General features: G+C 47.0%; 1 non-coding gene across 1 annotated transcript; it reads right to left on the minus strand.

Annotated features, from left to right (window-relative positions):
• Positions 1 to 4,238: 4,238 nt before the first annotated feature.
• Trnat-agu lies at positions 4,239 to 4,312 on the minus strand. Its single transcript has one exon. It is a non-coding gene; the product is annotated as a tRNA-Thr (tRNA).
• Between the last annotated feature and the right edge of the window lie 13,121 nt (positions 4,313 to 17,433).

Consider the following 17,433-nt stretch of genomic DNA (forward strand, 5'->3'; position numbering starts at 1 on the left):
TTTTACACATGGGAAGAGAAGTCCCACTGAGGGAGATGGAAAATTTTAAGTTTCTCAGGGGTCATGGATGTGTCTGGTGCCTGTGGGAGGAGGGAAGTGCAGGATGACAGTAGTACTTTGCTGATTTACAGCGTGATATTCTGTAGATTTACAGTGTTTTCCATAAGCCTGAGAACCAGGTCTGGGAACCATGGTGATAAACAGATTTATTTTAGTCTCTCAAGCTGAGTGAGGGGGGCTTCCTGTTTGAACAGACTGTTGGTCTGTCAGAGTTTTTTCTCTTCAAGTTGGGTGGAGTGCAGTGTTATGTATGTTAACATAACATACATTATCTGGAGTCCAACAGCCTTCTTCCCAGCAGAAACATCCGTAGCCTGGTCTTTACCGGTTTTCTGGTCTTCTGATCTCTGACCAGAACCTCCCATACAGAACTGCCTAAGGTGTTCCAGCTCTACTCTTTCAGGTGACATCTCCAAACCTTTCCAAACTCTTTCCACAAGTCATCCTAAAGGCTCTTGAACCACATGGTCAGGTATAGTCACAGAAACAACCCCATTTACCTGTAACAAATTCTGTTTTCACTACTTCTCATTGTTGGGACAAAATACCTCATGCCCAAAATTAAGGAAGGAAAGATTTATTTAGCTTACAGTTTGTGAAGGGTTCAGTCCATAATCAGCTGGCTCCAGGCAGGGTGGCATGGCAGAGGGGCAACAGTTCATGGCAGTGAACAACAGCAAAAGCAACAAGAGCAGAGAAGAGTGGGATAGAAGATTCTTTCTTTTCCTTATATTGTATGTAGGCTACTTGCACCAAGGTGGGTATAGCACACCCATAATCCTAGCATTGGACCATTAATCAATCACAAACTCTAGAAGCCCACCTCCATGACTGCAAGAGGCTGCAGGGGAACATCTAGACACAAACAATGCCCATGATCCAATCACCTTTCAAAAGCTCCACCTCTGAGGAAATGAACCTTTTGGGGTCATTCTCAATCTAAACCATAACAGTCAAAATACCCTTGTGTGTGTGTGAGAAGGGGTGCCTGATATTGGACCCTGGACTTTGCACTGAGCTACATCCTCAACCCTTAATTTTTTTTTAAATTTTGAGACAATGTCTCACTAAGTCACTAAACTGCTCAGGCTGGGCTCAAACTTGTAATTCTGCTGCCTCAAAATCTCAGAGTGTTGAGCTTATAGGCATGCACCACCATGTCTCAGTGGAATATCTATTTTTAAAATGCAGTTTAAAAAGATGTTTCTGGAATGTTTCACCAAAACACAACAACTGTTGCACATTCTTGACAAACATGAAGGGTATCATCTTTGCTATCTTTAAAATTTATCAAACAATGATGAGAAAATTCAGATTTAAAATGTAATCAAGTCTGCAATCAAAGCACTGAAGGTAAGCAATGGAATCCATTGAAATTTTCCCATCATATGTAAGTGACTTGTTATAAAATTATCAGAAGAACATTTATTAAAAGGAAGAAACAAATTTCAAATGGGAGTCATGAATGGAATCATACTCTTTGAAAAGTCCAGGGAAGGGGACTGGGCATGTAGTTCAGTGGTAGAGCGCTTGCCTAAAATGCACAAGGCCCTGGGTTCCATGCCTAGCGTCATGATGATAATGATGATGATGATAATATATTAACAAGCTTCAAGTGGAAGCAGTAAATGGACTCATAGTCCTTGATAATTCAGTGAATGAAGAGAAGTGTGTATTGCAGACCCATTGGGGAAAGGTTTCAATTTCTCCCTGATCTGACACCAGGACATGAAACTGTGGTGCACCAAGGTAAATACTGTATGCCCAAAATATCATGGTTTCAACATGTAATCATATTTTAAAAATTATTGATGAGATATTTTATATTGTTATTTTCATACTAAGTCCCCCATATCCAGTGTATATTTTACCCTTATTGCCCATTTTTGTTCAGTTGAGCCACAAGTCCAGTGCTCAAAGCCCGTTGTCACAGTGGATGCTTAATGGACAGCACAAGTGTAGAACTTCTCCCGTGTTTGTGTGTGTATGTGTGTGTGTGTGTGTGTGTGTGTGTGTGTACACATATGGGAAATGCTTGTTTCCTTTTCGTTTAGGGAATCTATTACATTCTTATATTTTGGGGAATAGATACCCTCAAACAGATATAAATAGAATTAAAGGATGCAATTAAACAGGCACCTGCTACAACTGACCATCAGGGGAATACCCTGGGACTCCTCCTCTTGCCGGGTATGAGAGAGCTCACAAGGTGGGCTCCTGCCTGTGGCCGGGACTCCCAGATCCAGGACCTAAGTCTCCAACACTGCTGTGCAGGACTCTCCTGCGCCCTCTTCTGGACACTGGTTGGCAGCGCGTGAGGAAGAAGCGTCCTGGTAGGCGCATCTCTCGGTGGAGAGGTAGGGAGGGTGGCCCACCAGGCTGGCCAATCCCTGCCAATCCGCTCCTCTGCGGGACCCGGTCCAGCTGCCTAGGGAAGTGAGGTAGCTAGAAAGAACACATGGGAATATTTCCCTAAGTCTATCTGATCTTAGAAACCGCAGAAACCCACCAATAAGACCATACACAGGTAACAGGCTAAGTAGTGGAAAGCGCAGTTCATAAACTGGTTCTTGCTGGTTCTGAGCGATGATTTGAGACCAGCCTCCACCAAGATGTGTGCAGTATTGGAGAAATGGAAAGAATTTATTTTACAAAACCAGATACACACCCTAGGGTAAATTTTTAGAAAAATGCAAGTACAGAAGCTGGGCCTGGTGGTGGTGCACGAAAAATGCAAGTACATAACTCAGTCCTCAGGACAATCCAGTGAGGCAGCTCCTGGCATCAACCCCACATTTTTGTGTGCAGAAACTGAGTTATACACACGTGCTTAGCACTGGGGAGGCCTTGGGTTTCACCCCCAGCACTGCAAAAGGAAAAATAAAACTGAGTGACACTGTGACCGAGAAGGGTGGCAACGAGTAGTAGGTTGCCAACAACTGCATTTTGATCTTTTCCCCAGCTAGAGAGGTGCCCTACAATATTCCCTCATGAGCAGGGGAGCAGCAACACTGCCAGGGCTTTTTGGGCATTCCGTTTTGTTTTCTCATCCCAGGTCTAACAAAACACCCATCTGGGACTCCTGCATGCACATAACCGGTGAGTATACACACAACCGCTCTGTTCTTCACTATTCAGCAACTTACACGAGCCACCAACACTTTATTATAAAACAGGCTTTGTGCTGGATCATTTTGCCCAGGTGCAGACTAATGTAAATGTGTTGAGCGGATGTTGGATAGCCAGGTGTATTAATGCATTTTCCACCTAGGGTAATTTCATTTTCCAACGGGTTTATGCGATGTAAACTCACTATAAGTCGAGGAGTATCTATTTGCTCTCAGAACACAGCCTCATGCCATGCCTGCGATTTCTGCAGCCCACTGAGAGTGCCCTGTTAGTTTTGACACAGGTGAATTTTGACATAGGGAACTTGTAAGGAACCTCAATGCCTCCCCACCTTCCAAGCCCTTGGAGGCAGTCTCTGGATTGATTCCCATGTGTTTACAGGTGCTAGCAATTAGCAATTACACCCTAGGCCTGAGGGTTCAACCCCACACTGACCCCTTGCACCGGGCACAGTCCCGTCTGTCTGACCTTCCCTGGCCCAGAGTTTGCTTGCATTCAGCGCACTGATGGTCACTGAAGCTGGACGCAATCCAGCAGTCCTGCCCCGTTTTGGGCCGTCTTTGACCTTCCTAAGTCTGTCTTTCATTTGTAGGGCGGTGGTGCTTACTGGCCGATGGAAGGAGAAAGGAAAGCACCAGGCCTTCGGAAGCTTAGCTTGGCCTGGCGACTGCCGAGGCTGGACTGCTCGGTGGGCGCTTCCTGACACTGGGGAAACTTTCCTCCAGTACCGGTTCTGTACTCCGGCCTGCACTGAGAAAGTAGCCGTCCAGGTCCCCGGCAACGTCCACGCCAGAGTTCCGGAGACAGGCGGGTGCAGATTCTTAACTCTGCCAAATCCCTGCCCGAGGCTAGCCTTGCCAAAGGCAAGCATAGGGTTAAGGTGACTTCTCCCTGCCCGAAGCTAGCCTTGTCAAAGGTAAGGACAGGGCTAAGGTGACTTCTCGGGGTCATTCGCACACCCACCAAGTGAACGGGCAGTTAGGCGGGTGGAAGAGCCCAGCAAAATGAATCTAAGACAAAAGTGGTACGAGGCTGATTACGCTCGGTTGAGGCACCGCTGGGATTCGAACCCAGGATCTCCTGTTTACTAGACAGGCGCTTTAACCAACTAAGCCACGGCGCCGCCCGCAGAAGTAGCGCGAGAAACTACTCCCCATCACTAGTTACTCCATGGGCCGCGCGCATGTGCGCGGGTGCTGGCGCATGCGTAGTTCAGATCCTGGTTAGTGTGGACTGCCGGAGCCTTAGTGTGTACGGAAAGCTGAGAAGTGGAGCGGGGTTGGTGGGCGGGGCGGAAGCGGGATCACAGAGCCTGGTTTCCTTTCCCTGTAACTTTTCCTACCGCGTAGATCCGACATCTTTCTGTCTTTGGGGGATCCTCGGGCCAGGTCCGGGCTTTTTGCCCTCCAGAACTGGCGCGGCGAAGCGCGGCCGTACTCCAGCCCCATCGGGGAATTCCGGGTCCGCCTGCGCGGCCAGGCTGCGTGCTCCCTGGGCGGGGCCTTGCCACCCCCGGGCCCAGAACTTCCACTGGGTCGCTGCCTCCCGGGCCAGGGAGAGCCGAGGGTACTTCTCCATCTTTCCCCTCTGAATTAAACCTTTACGGGTTCCTGAGCGACCATGGACTTCAAGGAGCCCAGACCCTGGCCCAAGAGCACCTATTCCTGTGGGGAGAGGTTCCCTCCTGGCTTCCCTCTTGCCCCTGGGGTTTCCTCCCTGGGGCCCACCAGCCACCGAGTCCCAGCGCTTTCCAGAGGGCCTCTGGGCAGCAGCAAAACCAACCACTGCCAGCCCCCAACTTTACTTCTGTGGGAGATTCTTCTGCAGAAATGCTGTCTCTGCAGGGATTGAGAGAGCGAGGGAAGAGAAAAAGGAAGGAAAAGGAAATTAAGATGTGTTATGGACACATATCAGTTCCCCACAGGGAATGTAAGCATTGTGACTATACTATACACATGTACTATTAAATAAAATTAAAAAGTCTATTCCCAGGGATACTCGCCCAGTATTATTTGTAACAGCAATCATCAGTGGGGGTAGTGTTCACCTATGCAGTCCAACTGACCTGCACGGCCCTAGTAATACACAGCTGTGTGTGTCTTCCCGTGTGGGAAGTCCTGGAAACCAACTGGAGGACAGAGGCCACCAGTGGAGTTTTGACCACTTCATACATCATGTTTTGCAAGAAGACGAATAAATACCAAGTAGTCAGCTGGAATCTGAGCTGTCACCCACACTGTGACTGATGAGAATGGTGCCCAGCACAAGACCGGCTCAAATATTGATTCCAGATTGTGAGGCAGACTTGTTGGATGCAGACAATCGACACTGTACAAATCAGTCCTGAAAACCAAGTTTCTATAGTGGACTAAGAAACCCTTGCAAAACTCATGTGAGCCACATCGGATTGAACAGGGCCCTTTATGTTTGTTAACTGAAAATGTCACGCTTTTGGATTGATTTACGCTGTGCTGTAGAATTTCCAAGAAACTGGAGAGACCAGAAGGGATTTTTCAGGAGGACTTCAGTGGTGCACTGTCCCAGCCATTAGAAATGCTCAAAACCAAGAAGTCCCCTTTTATACAATTTCCAGTGTCAATCAAGTAGAGATGCAGAAGTGAAGCAAAGGCAGTTAGTCATTCTAGCAACTAACCCTATTTTGGCCTTGAAAAAAAACACATTGCCCAGTACTGGAAAAACAAACAAGCAACCCAAAAAACCTAAAACAACAACAACAAAAAGAAAACACATTGTGTTTTCTGAGATCCTAACATCGACTTCCTTATGATGACTAATGTTCCATCGTATGTGCACATCACGTTTTAGTTATCTATTCATTCATTCGTGGACACTTGGGTTGTTTTCACCCCTTAGTTAATGCTGCTGTGAACGTGGGTGTACAAGTATTTGCTTCAGATCCCAGCTTTCAGTTCTTTTGGGTATACACCTTTCAGTAGAATTGTAGGGTCCTGGGTGGCTCTAACCTTTTGAGAAACTACCAAACTGTTTCCCATAACCGCTGTGGTATTTTACACTCCTCACAGCAATGCAAAAAGGCTCGTTTCTCCACATTCCTTCTAAAACTTGTTATTCTCCATGCTTGCTGTGTTGTTGCTATTTTCTTGTCATTGTACTAGTGTAGAGGACAGTGACTCTTAGCGTATCATTTTAAGATAGAATAATTCTAGTCTTAATGCAAGCCTCAAAATGTGTCTTGAGAAACATCCTGGAGGGGTTGTAAAGAGTTAACTTTGCAGTCCTAACTTAGCCCTGGAATGCTTCTCCAAAGACAAAGAATGCCAGGGCCTAGATAACTACCTATGACCTTGCTTGGGTTGTTTCATCCTTTCCCTGGCCCTAGATAAACACTGTAACCACAGAGGAATCAGGGAACATGCAGAAGTCATGGGGTAGAGGGTCCCTGGAACAGGGGCAGTGAGTGACCCAACCCTGGGTTCGGCCCTGTTGGGTAATGCGTCTCTAACTACAGAGCCACTGTGAGTTGGGTCTCTTAACTTCCAGCCGGGAGCACTTAGCTGACAGCCCCCTTCTTGGAGCTCCCGGCTTTCCACGCCTCTTATGACATCTGTCCCCCTGCATGGCTGCTGTTGGGATGCTTCCCACCCCTGGGGGTGCCCTTGCTGTTCCACTGATCGCAGTGCCCTGCTGCTCCGTCTGAAGCGAGCACCTCCATCCCTGAGAAGCCGTCCCTGCCCACCGCCGCGGGGCGGTCCTGAGTCTGTTTCTATCCTGTCCCCTGGTTTGGTTTCTCCACCCCTCACACTGTCGGGATTCATTGCTGGTTCTCGCCTGTCTTGCCTACAGGGCGCCAGCTCCCTTAGGAGGCACCAGGCCTGTCTGGCTGCTGTGTGGTCAGCTTCGGACACGGCTCAGAGGCACTCAGGAGCACAGCTCAGATCTATCTGATGCTGCCCTCCGTACCTTCAAACAAGAAAAGAGCCTGCAACAGCACGGGAGAGTCTGGGTGTGTGTGTGTAGGGGGGACGACCTCCTCGGTGAGGCCACAGTGGCTCACGCTGACCACCCTGAAACCTTCCTGGGGGGCTCGGTGATCCCCAGCCAATCACAGCAGGCTCTCATCATGCACGGTAGTTAGGGTCCATAGATGTTATGGGTGCTGGGCTAGCAAATGCGGAACCATTGCTCCTGGGGAAATGCAGGGTTAGATTTCAGCAAATCTCTGGTCACATTTTCATCAATTCACCAGTACATAAGCTTGTTTTATGAGTGTTTCTGTTTAAGCACACACACACACACATACACACACTCACTCACTGACACTGATTCATTAGCACTGAACTCATAGCCAACAGCACTAAGGCTCATGCCTGAACTCAAGTGTATCTAACGCAAGCGTTTTCTCCGTTAGATCCATCACAGAGTTCTCGTTCTTAGGAACACTGGACAGCACTTCCGCACTGTGCATGAGACCCATTTCAAACAGCAAAATAAACAACAAAAGTGCAAAAAAAATGCAGGGGCTGGGGATGTGGCCCAATGGTAGAAAGCTTGCCTAGCATACTTGAAGCCTTGGATTCCATCCATAGAATGACACAAAAAAATTTTTTTAAACCACAAAAATGCAAAATCATGAGCCTTGATAGACCACAAAAAGGGTGCTGTACTGTGGAGAGCTGCAGCACGAAGACAGTGTCGTCCTGTTCAGCCTTAGCCGAATGTGTGCATAGTCAGCTGTTGCTGCTCTGCATAAGTCTGTGAGTGACCTTGAAAGGATCATGAGTGCTGATTTTAAGGTTACACATGAATGTTAGCGAGTAGGTGAATTTGCAAATACAAAATCTGGAATAATAATGATTGACTGTGTGTGACTCTGAACCCAGTAAAGCCAAGGACAGAAATGAGAGGGGCGCCTGCTAGCGCACTGAGTTAGACATAGGATGCTTCAGAAGAAGCAACACTGTTCACAAACATCCTGCCATTTCTCAAACCTGGCCCCCTTGCTGCTCCCAGCCATAAGGAGCGAGCCCCACTTCTCACTAGGACAGAGGAGGACACATTTTGTCCCTGGCTGTCTGGAACACTGGGGCTATCTGCATTGCAGAATACAGACGAAACATGGGAAGAAACAATACCGAGAAGTTTTGGAGGCAGTTTATTACACCAGTGGGCTTCTGAATAGGATTTCTCCAAAAGAGTCGGAGCCCCGCTTGGTAGGGTTTTGGGGCTTTTAAAGGGAAAGTAAGCAGGGAGGTACACAGGCAGATTTGGCCCATATGATTGGAGGGCTGGGTGACATCTTAGGTTGCTAAGAGAGTTCAAACATTTTAGGTGCATCACAAGGCCATCAGTTATACAAAACATGGGTTATACAGAGGAAGACATGTCCTGTTACATTTTAAGTTACATTTCAAGGCCATCAGTTATACAAAGGCAGTAAAGACAGGGGTTTACACAAAAGGAGAAGTGTTCTGTTATCGAACCTGCCGGACATGTCTGCTGGGTCTTGGCAGGGATCCTTGGTAGGCTTTTATTTAAAATTTTAATTTTCCCCTTCTTCTGTACTTCCCTCACCCATGGCAGCTCCTGGTCACTGCCCCTATTCACATCTTTGCCCCTTCACCTGGTAACAGCTCCCCAATTTCCTATGTGGAAGCAACTCTTGCTTACTCTGGGTCAGAGGTTACTAACCCCAACCCCTAGTTCCGGGGGCAGACAAGTCGCCCAGACTTGGCCAACCAGAGCTTTTCATCCCTTGATAAGTGATTAGCTCAGAGGTGGGCAGGTATCTGAAGCTGAGCCAATGGGAGTCTTCCCTGGGAGAGCACTGGTACCATCAGAGGGAGGGATTCCCTTCAGGATTACCAGTGGCCAGAGTGAGGTTGGCCTGGACCATCATCCGTGATACCAGCTTTGCCTCCTGGAAAGGAAATACGAAAGCAAAGCAGAGCTGAGAGGCAGTGGGAGCGTTGAGTTTCTGACTGGACCCAACCATGCCTGAAGTCAAACTTGCTTCCAGACTTCTCATTGTAAGAGTTAACAAGTTTCCTTTGTTGTTTAAATCATGTTGAGTTGAATTTCCACTGCTTATAAACAAACATGTGCCTGTGAGGTTTTTTGTACCCCCGGCCAAAAAAAAAAAAAAAAAAAAAAAAAAAAAAAAAAAATCCCCTCTCATTGTTGGAATCCCTGGAAATCACGTCTCTGTCCGGCATTAGCAAAGTCCGTACGAATGGAATAGGAAGAACTCTGCCCGGCGCCCTTTGAGAACACGGGCTGGCGCGTGTTCATCACTCACTGTCTCTGGCAAAGCAGCAGGAGCTCACGGAGCCTTCGTGGCCCCGCATCAGGGTCACACAGCGCAGCGGTTTCGAAACTCCCCCGTGTAGACGTTCCATATTCTCAAGGTCTTATCCCAGGAGGCTGTACACAGGAAATGGCCACTGAAGGTAAAACAGCAGTTCGAGATGCCGTTGTCGTGCGCCCTGAAACACAGACAGGGGGCGTGTTAGCACCTCCGGCATCAGAGAAGTCTGGTCCCTAGAAGAGGGGAGGAAGCCGGAGCGGCCACCATCTCCTGTGAGCAAACGGACATCAGTCCTCTGATCCACCGCCGTGCAGACATGAATTGCTCAGGCTGTGGCACACTACACTGGGATTTCATAGCCACACTAGTGTTGACATTTTGTGCTGGATAAATCTTTTTTTTTTTTTTAGACAGGGTCTTGCTATGTAGTTCAGACTGGCCTTGAACTTACTATGTAGCTCAGGCTGGCCTCCAACTTGTGGTGATGCTCCTGTTTCAGCCTCCTAAGTGCTGGGATTACAGGCATGCACCGCTGTATCCAGCCATAATTCTTTGTTGTAGAGGCCCATCCTATAGGAAGTAGGGTGCTCAGCAGCAGCCTTGGCCTCTAATCTGCTAGATGCCAGTAGCTCCTGTCATAACTCATTTATGACAATCAAAAATGTCTCCAATCATTGCCAAATGTCCCCGAGGAGCAAAACTGCCCCTAGCTGAGAAGCACAGGAATATTCAAAAGGCACTTGTAACCTCAGGAAAAAACACCTAAGAAGCCATCCTTGGTGGTGAATGGACTGACAGCTGTTCAGCTCCGTGCCGGATCCACTTACTGAGAGGTCGTCCCTCTCCCCCTCCTTCCTCCCTGTGATGCTGGGCCTGGCTCCTTCTCCCCATGTCCCACCCCTGTGCTCCCCATCTCACTCACTGTCCTTAGTTTTCCACACCAACGCTCTCTCTTTTTTCCCCACCTCTCCTCATCTATGTTCAGTGCTATTAAAGCACAGAATAATGTTCCATAATTAATAAAGGTCTGGGTTATCTGCTCTTGATTTTAAAATATCTTTACTTGAAAAGAAAAAAAATCTATCAGATTTCAACCACTTTTTGTTTTGTTTTTGAACCTCAAAGTATTTTCCCTGAGATTCTCATTTCCTCTTATAAAAGAGAGTTTCAGGTGACACCATAAACACGTTCGTGCATCTCTGTGCCAAATCAGCCATTTCACCAGAAGGAAGGGCTGAGCAAAACTTTTCCAGAGCTCAGGTCAGAGCATTGGACCCCATTTTGGTTTGCTGAAAGGCACAGGCTGAGCAAGGTGAAAAGAGAAGCACTGTCAGAGCCTCAGGAGTGCCCGGGACAAGCCTCCCCAAGTCCCAGCATTTGGTGGACTAAGAACCCTGGCATACACTGAGAATTCGACCCCATCACCCGAGTGCAAATGGGAGCTGCCTCTGATCTCCAGGACGGCTTCTCACTTCAAGTAGATTAATTACACTTCTCATAAAAGAAGGACAGAATTTCAGGAGCAGTGCTTATGCTGACTCGAGGTTCTGGACAGGATGGGGTCACTGCGCTTATCTCTCCTGCTAAGTGCAGCTAACAACCCTGGGCAGTGTTTACAAAGTCAACCTAAGGAGTCCGTGGAAGGCTGAGAGAAGAGATGGAAATCCCTTAATCAAAGGGGAAAAATATGTGTGTGGACAAACATTACAAACATAATGGCATATCTCCAGGAATAGCCCGTTCTCCTTAGGCAAAGGTCCAGGAAAGGGGCAGCCTAGCAAAACAGAAAACTTTCAGATCGCTGCTGTCCTATCTGAGGCACACATCTCAGGAAAAACTGCAGCCTTGTCCTATCCTCGTCAGCAAACGCTAATGGGGAGCCCAGACTGCCACCTTGCGGGCTGTACTGAGGAGTGGCTTTGCTACAGCAGATTGAATAGACCTGGAGCCTTGCAATACCCCAAAGGCCCAACGTGCAAATGAACTCTCAAGAACCAGGAAGAGCTCAACATGAATGAGAAAGACAATCAATAGACGCAATACTGAGATCGCAGAGATGTTAGAAATATCTGACCAGGATAAGTAAGATAGTAAGTGAAATAAGCCAGTCATAAAATGGCACACATTGTACGATCCCCCTTACATGAAATACCATCTAGAATAGGCAAATTCATAGAAGGGAAACGTTTACTGGGCACTGGTAGAAAGGGGAATTATTGCTAAATGGATGTAGACGATGACAAAATGGTTTTGGAAATAGATAGTAGGGATGATTGCACAATATTGTGAATGGAATTAATCCAGTGAATTGCGCCCTTAAAATGTGCAAAGTGGCAAGTTTTATGTGTACGCATTTCACCACGATTAATAATGTCATACCCTCAAGTCTACTAACTTCATTTTACATGAGTCAGCTGTACAGTAGGTGTTTAAAATGAAAGGCAAGGAGACAGGAAAGCAAGAAGGGAGAAAGTGGCTTCTGGGAGGGAAATGTAGTTACAGGACATCAGAGAGTGATTTACCACTATACTGCATATTCTTTTAAATTTTGAACTGTGTTGCATGTTTTATGTTTTCTTTCTTCCTTCTTTCCTTCCTTCCTTCCTTCCTTCCTTCCTTCCTTCCTTCCTTCCATCCTTTCTCTCTCTCTCTCTTTCCATTTATTTAACAGATATTTATTGAGTAGCTGCAACATGCCAGGTGGTGGGGATACAGGAGCCTACATAGCACCCCTGTCTTCCAGGGCTCCCATTCTAAAGCAAAAGACAGAGTCAACAGGTGCACAGTCAACGGGTGGGAAGAAGGTGATGTCAGGGCGATGGCCCCAGAGGAGCTTAGGGCTCAGAGGCCTGTTTAATGGGAACAGAAGAAGAAACTGCCATTCCTGAGCTCGAGAAAGGAGAAAGGAGAGAAGGTGCCTGGGGAGGAGGTGGCAGAGGAAGTCAGAAGGATTGTACAGGTCTAACTTGGGTCTGAGACTCACCAGGTGCCTTCCTTGCTTTGGACTTATTTCAGAACTGGGTTTTCTAGCTCTAAAGTGACAGAAAGCCCTCCACACAGAGACCTGAATGGCACATCTACTTTAACCTGGAGGGGCTGCTGGACGGGGCCAAGAACGGACTGGAAGTACTGAGGTGACACATAGGACATCCTAGGACAGACATGCAACAGACACACGGGAATGTGACCTAGCATTGCTCTCTGTACTTTGGCAGCCTGGCCCTGTCTGTATCCCAAAGTTAGGAGCACCTACTTCCAAGTCAGGCCAACCCAGGTTGGAAGCTGGGCTCACTGACCGCATGACCTATCTCCAGCAAACAAACAAACAAATAAACATAAATATATAAATAAATAGTGTTATATTTCCAGAGATAAGCAATTTAAAAGAAAACAAAACTATCAGTAGACATTTTGCTTATTTCTCTCTCCCACCACCATGTCCACTAGGTGGACATGGACAGCAGAAGAGGGTGGGTTGAGATGTTGCCCACGGCTGGAGCTTAGTCACCTCTGCTGCCCTCACCCTGCCCCCTACACTCGGCTTTCTCGCTCTCAGGAACAGCACACGCCGAGGGCCCACAGTGCAGCCGGGACTATGCTAAGGTTCTGTTTCCTGTGTTATCTTATTCAGACCTCACCTCCTCTCTGCCTGCAGGGAGGAAACCGAGGCCCCAGGTCACCCAGAATGGGAAACCACATCCTCTCTCTACGCCTGACCAGGCCATGAGGGGAAGCTGGCCCTGGCAGCACCAATAAAGCGGAGCAGGTGGGGTGACAGGAGCAGCTCACGGTGGGAGCCTGATACAGGGCCTGGTGTGGAGGGCTGGCTCCATCTGGTGGTGGCGGTCTGCTAGGGACCCTTTATAGACCAGATGAACACAACTTCTTGTTTTACAGGACAGGCTGGAAATTCACTTTGTGTATGTGTAGAGGGGAAGGAGGTGGACAGTGGGTTGAACCCAGAACCTTTGAACTGAGCTGCGCCCCGTCCTCTTTTTATTTTTTATTTTGAGACACTGTATCACCACACTGCCTAGGCTGTGCTCGAACTCGCATCTTCCTCCTTAGCCTCCCAGAGGCTGGGACTGCAGGTGGGCACCACCAGGCCCGCTGGAATTCACATGTTGATGCGGGCTCTGCACTGTTTTCCAGAGTGGACTCGCACCGTGACAAGTGCATCTAGGGCCCAGCCCAGCGTGCAGGCTGCAGCTGGCGGCTTCTCCCTGCCTGGGTCTCTGTCCTCTTGGAGCGCCCGAGACACACTGGAGACACCGCCGCAGGGACCCCCGCCTGCAGGCAGACTCTGGGAGGGTGCAGAGGGAGGTGTCCCATCCACGTTGCTGCTGCAGGATGCTGCTGGCCTCTGGGACCCTTCTCACCTGGGGATGGTGAGCAGTGTGGCCTGGGAGGTGACATCCCAGATCTTGATGCACCCATCCAACGAGACGGAAGCCACCCTCTGGCTGTCGGGGTCAAAGCAGCATGCCATGATCGACCTTCTGTGGTGGCCTGCAGTACAGGAAAGTGGTTTGTTACCATGAGGGCCACACTCTGGGCCACTCAGCCACTGATAGCACGGAGATGCAGCTCCAGTTCTCATAAGCGACTGCGCACCTGCACGCACGTTTCCTGAGTGCCTACCTCAAGCCAGGCTTGGAACCCTAACCCAGCTGACCTGCTCTCTGCACGACGGGAGAGATGCCCTTGAGCAGGCAGCACCCGCCACATGAGAGGGCCGTGAGGGGACTGCACGGCTCACATAGGCCCAGCATGCCTTCCCTGGGCCCCCAAGGGCCCTAAAAGTCATCAGGCAGGAAAAGAAGCGTGCCCCGGGCAGAAGGAACAGCACATGCAGAGGCCTGGCGGGTGGACTGAGCCCAAAGCACAGCGCATAGCTGGAATTCGGAGTGGAGGAGAGGCAGAGTGCGAGGTGATCCATTAGGGGGGCAAAGCGAGCTGTGGGCAGTGCTCCTGTCATGGTAACACGTTGGTAAAAGGAAACAGAAAGGAGACATGGGAAGTAGTCACATGCAGTTCAGGAAGGCCACTGTGAAGTGTATTGTTAATAATGGACACCTCTAGCCAGGCATCGGGGTACATACCTGTAATGCCAGCATCATGGGAGGCTGAGGCAGGAAGATCATAATTGTGAGCCCAGTTTGGGCAAATTAGCAATTTAAGGGGACCTTGCTTCAAACTTTTTTTTAAAGTTTCAGGGTGCTGAGACTGTAGCTCGCTGTAAAGGCATTGGGTTCAATCTCTAGCACTACCAAATAATAATAATAATAATGATGATATCTGGACTGGGGATTGAGCTCAGTGATAGAGCATTTGCCTAGCCTGCTGGAAGTCCTTGACTGGCTCCCAGCACCATAAAATAATAGCATAATGATAATGATAAAAGATACTTCTGGGGAGGGGACAGGACAGGAACAGCTGTCTTTCACTCTTTACATATTGAAATTTTTTTCACAATAACTGCATATTTTTTAAACTGTGTTTAAAGATAATTGCAAACTTACACACAAATAGAGGGAGTAGCACAGGGAAATCCTGTGCGGCCTTCACCTAGTTTCTCATGCAGTAACATCATGATACTGCAGTATCACCACTAGGAATTTATATGTGATGGTTTTTAATGTGATTATTATTTTTATATTTTGAAAATACAGGTAGAAGCTGGATGCAGTGGTGCTTGCATGTAATCCTAGCCCTTTGCAGGGATTAAGGCAGGAGGATCACATGGGCAGCTTAGTGAAAGCTTGTCTCAAAATAAAAGGGCCGGGGATGTTGCTCAGTGTAAAGGCCCTGGGCTGAGCCCCTAGCATTATAGATAAATAAAACCAGGTAGAAATATGAAGAAGGCTGGGCCTATGTGTATGTGTGGCTGGAAGGGAACAGTGTTTCATTTGTTATAAACACAAGACTGAAATGAAAAGCATTAACCAAAGAGGATCAGTCTTGGTCTTAACTGTGCTTTTCCCAGTGCCCCAACTTTCACCAAGTAAAGCAGTCTGAAGTCACTATTGGTCAAGCGACAAGCAAGTGCTCCTATGGAGGCAAGACACAGCTAGGAACCTGGGTGACTTCATCTTCATTGTATGTTACAGTGGTGATGTCATCCACATCCATTATGTAGATTCCATGATCTGTATCCAAGCCTGAGACTAAGTATTTGTCATCAGGAGAAAACTTACAGGACACTACAGAGGTATCGTGCCTGATCTTCCACCAAAAGTGTACAAGCGTCAAAAGGTCCTTTCCTCCCTCTGACTGTTCCAGCCATCCAGTAGAACTCTCTGTACCTCTTGGATAGTTCTATGTACAAGGATGTAGTGACTTTCTTTGTCTCTTAATTAGTGTTGGCTGGAAATTCACTTTGTCTGCAAAGTGAATCTGGGTTCTTGTTGCATGGAGTATTGTTTCTACACTTTGACGTTCAGTCTGTGAATTTCTTTTTTAATTAAATGTGTTTCTTGTATGCAACATATTGTTGGATCTTGCATCTTGCTTCATCCTGCCAGTCTGTTTCTTTTGATTGGTGAATTGAGACCATTAACATTGATGGTTATAACTGATATGTATTGATTTATCCTTGTCATGTTATTCTTCTGTTGTTGGCTCCCTTCCCCCCACCCCCCTGTTTAATTGTTTACCTTGCCTGGTGGATTCCCTCTGTTAGGGTTCATGGAGTTGTAGTGCTTGTTATCTCTTTCTAGAATGTCCTTCAGAACATTTTGGAGTGCTGGTTTGGTGTTCATGAATTTCCTCAGATGTTATTTGTCAAGGAAGTTTTTATTTATCCATCAACTTTGAAAGATAGTTTTGTAGAGTACATCAATCTGGGTTGGAGATTGTTTTCTTTTAGGGCTTGAAATACTTCACTCCAATTTCTCCTTGGTTTGAGGGTTTGTGTTGAGAAGTAGGCTATGGTTCTGATGAGCTTTCCTTTACAGGTGCTATAGGATCTCTAACAGCTTTTAATAGTCTGTCGTTGTGTTGAATTTCTGGAATCTGGACTATGATATGCGTTGGTGTAGTTTTTTTATCATAGCTAATTGGAGTTTTATCTGCCTCACTTAACTGTGTCAAATTCCTTTTCTCTGCCAGGGAAGTTTTCTGTCATTAAGTCTGTGAACATTTTTTTTTTTAAATGTCATTTTGTGCTATATCCTGCTTTTCAATAGACTCCAGTCAATTTTTTTTTTTTTTTTTTGTACAGGAATCAAACTCAGGACCTTACACTTGTCAGGCAGGCACTTGTACCACTGAGTTATATCCCCAGCCCTCCAATCAATCTTATGTTATTCTTCTTTGCACCATCTAGCAGCTGTTGGATTGACTTTTCATGGTCCCTTGCTATTTTTAGAAAATCTTTCTTTTCATGGTCACTAACCACAAGCTTGTCTTCTATATCTGAGATTCTGCTCTCACATTATCTCATCAGTTGTATACACTTTCCATGAAATTTTTAACCTCCTGAATATCTATCTGAATCTGCTTCATGGATTCTATTTCTTTCCTATGTTGAGTGTTCATGGTTTCCATCATTTTCCTAAGCTCTTCTATTTTTTAAAAATCTGTATCTGCTTTAGTTGCTAAGCATGTCTTTCACTGTGATCACCATCACTGTAGTTACCTGAGGAATTATTTCTGATTTAATTTTTTTAAAGCCTTGTTAATTTGCTCTGTTACTTCCCCTGTTACTGCTTCAGAAAGGCTGGGTAGGATTGTCTCATCTCACTGCCTCCTGGGTTTGCCTTTGGTGAGCTGGAAATCTGGGGTTGCATCTTGTTTAAGTGTCTTCTCACTTTCTTTTTTAAAAATGAGTTTAATTCCTGTGTTGATGCTAATAAATTGCTTATGGTGAGTAGCTTTATTGCTAGTAGTTAGAACCATTAGGAAATGATTACTTCTCAGAGGTGTCTTCCAAGTGTAGTTGGCTTTTGGGATTTGAG

This window comes from Chinchilla lanigera, unplaced genomic scaffold (assembly GCF_000276665.1).
Source record: "Chinchilla lanigera isolate Chin_1 unplaced genomic scaffold, ChiLan1.0 scaffold00067, whole genome shotgun sequence".
NCBI lineage: Eukaryota > Metazoa > Chordata > Mammalia > Rodentia > Chinchillidae > Chinchilla > Chinchilla lanigera.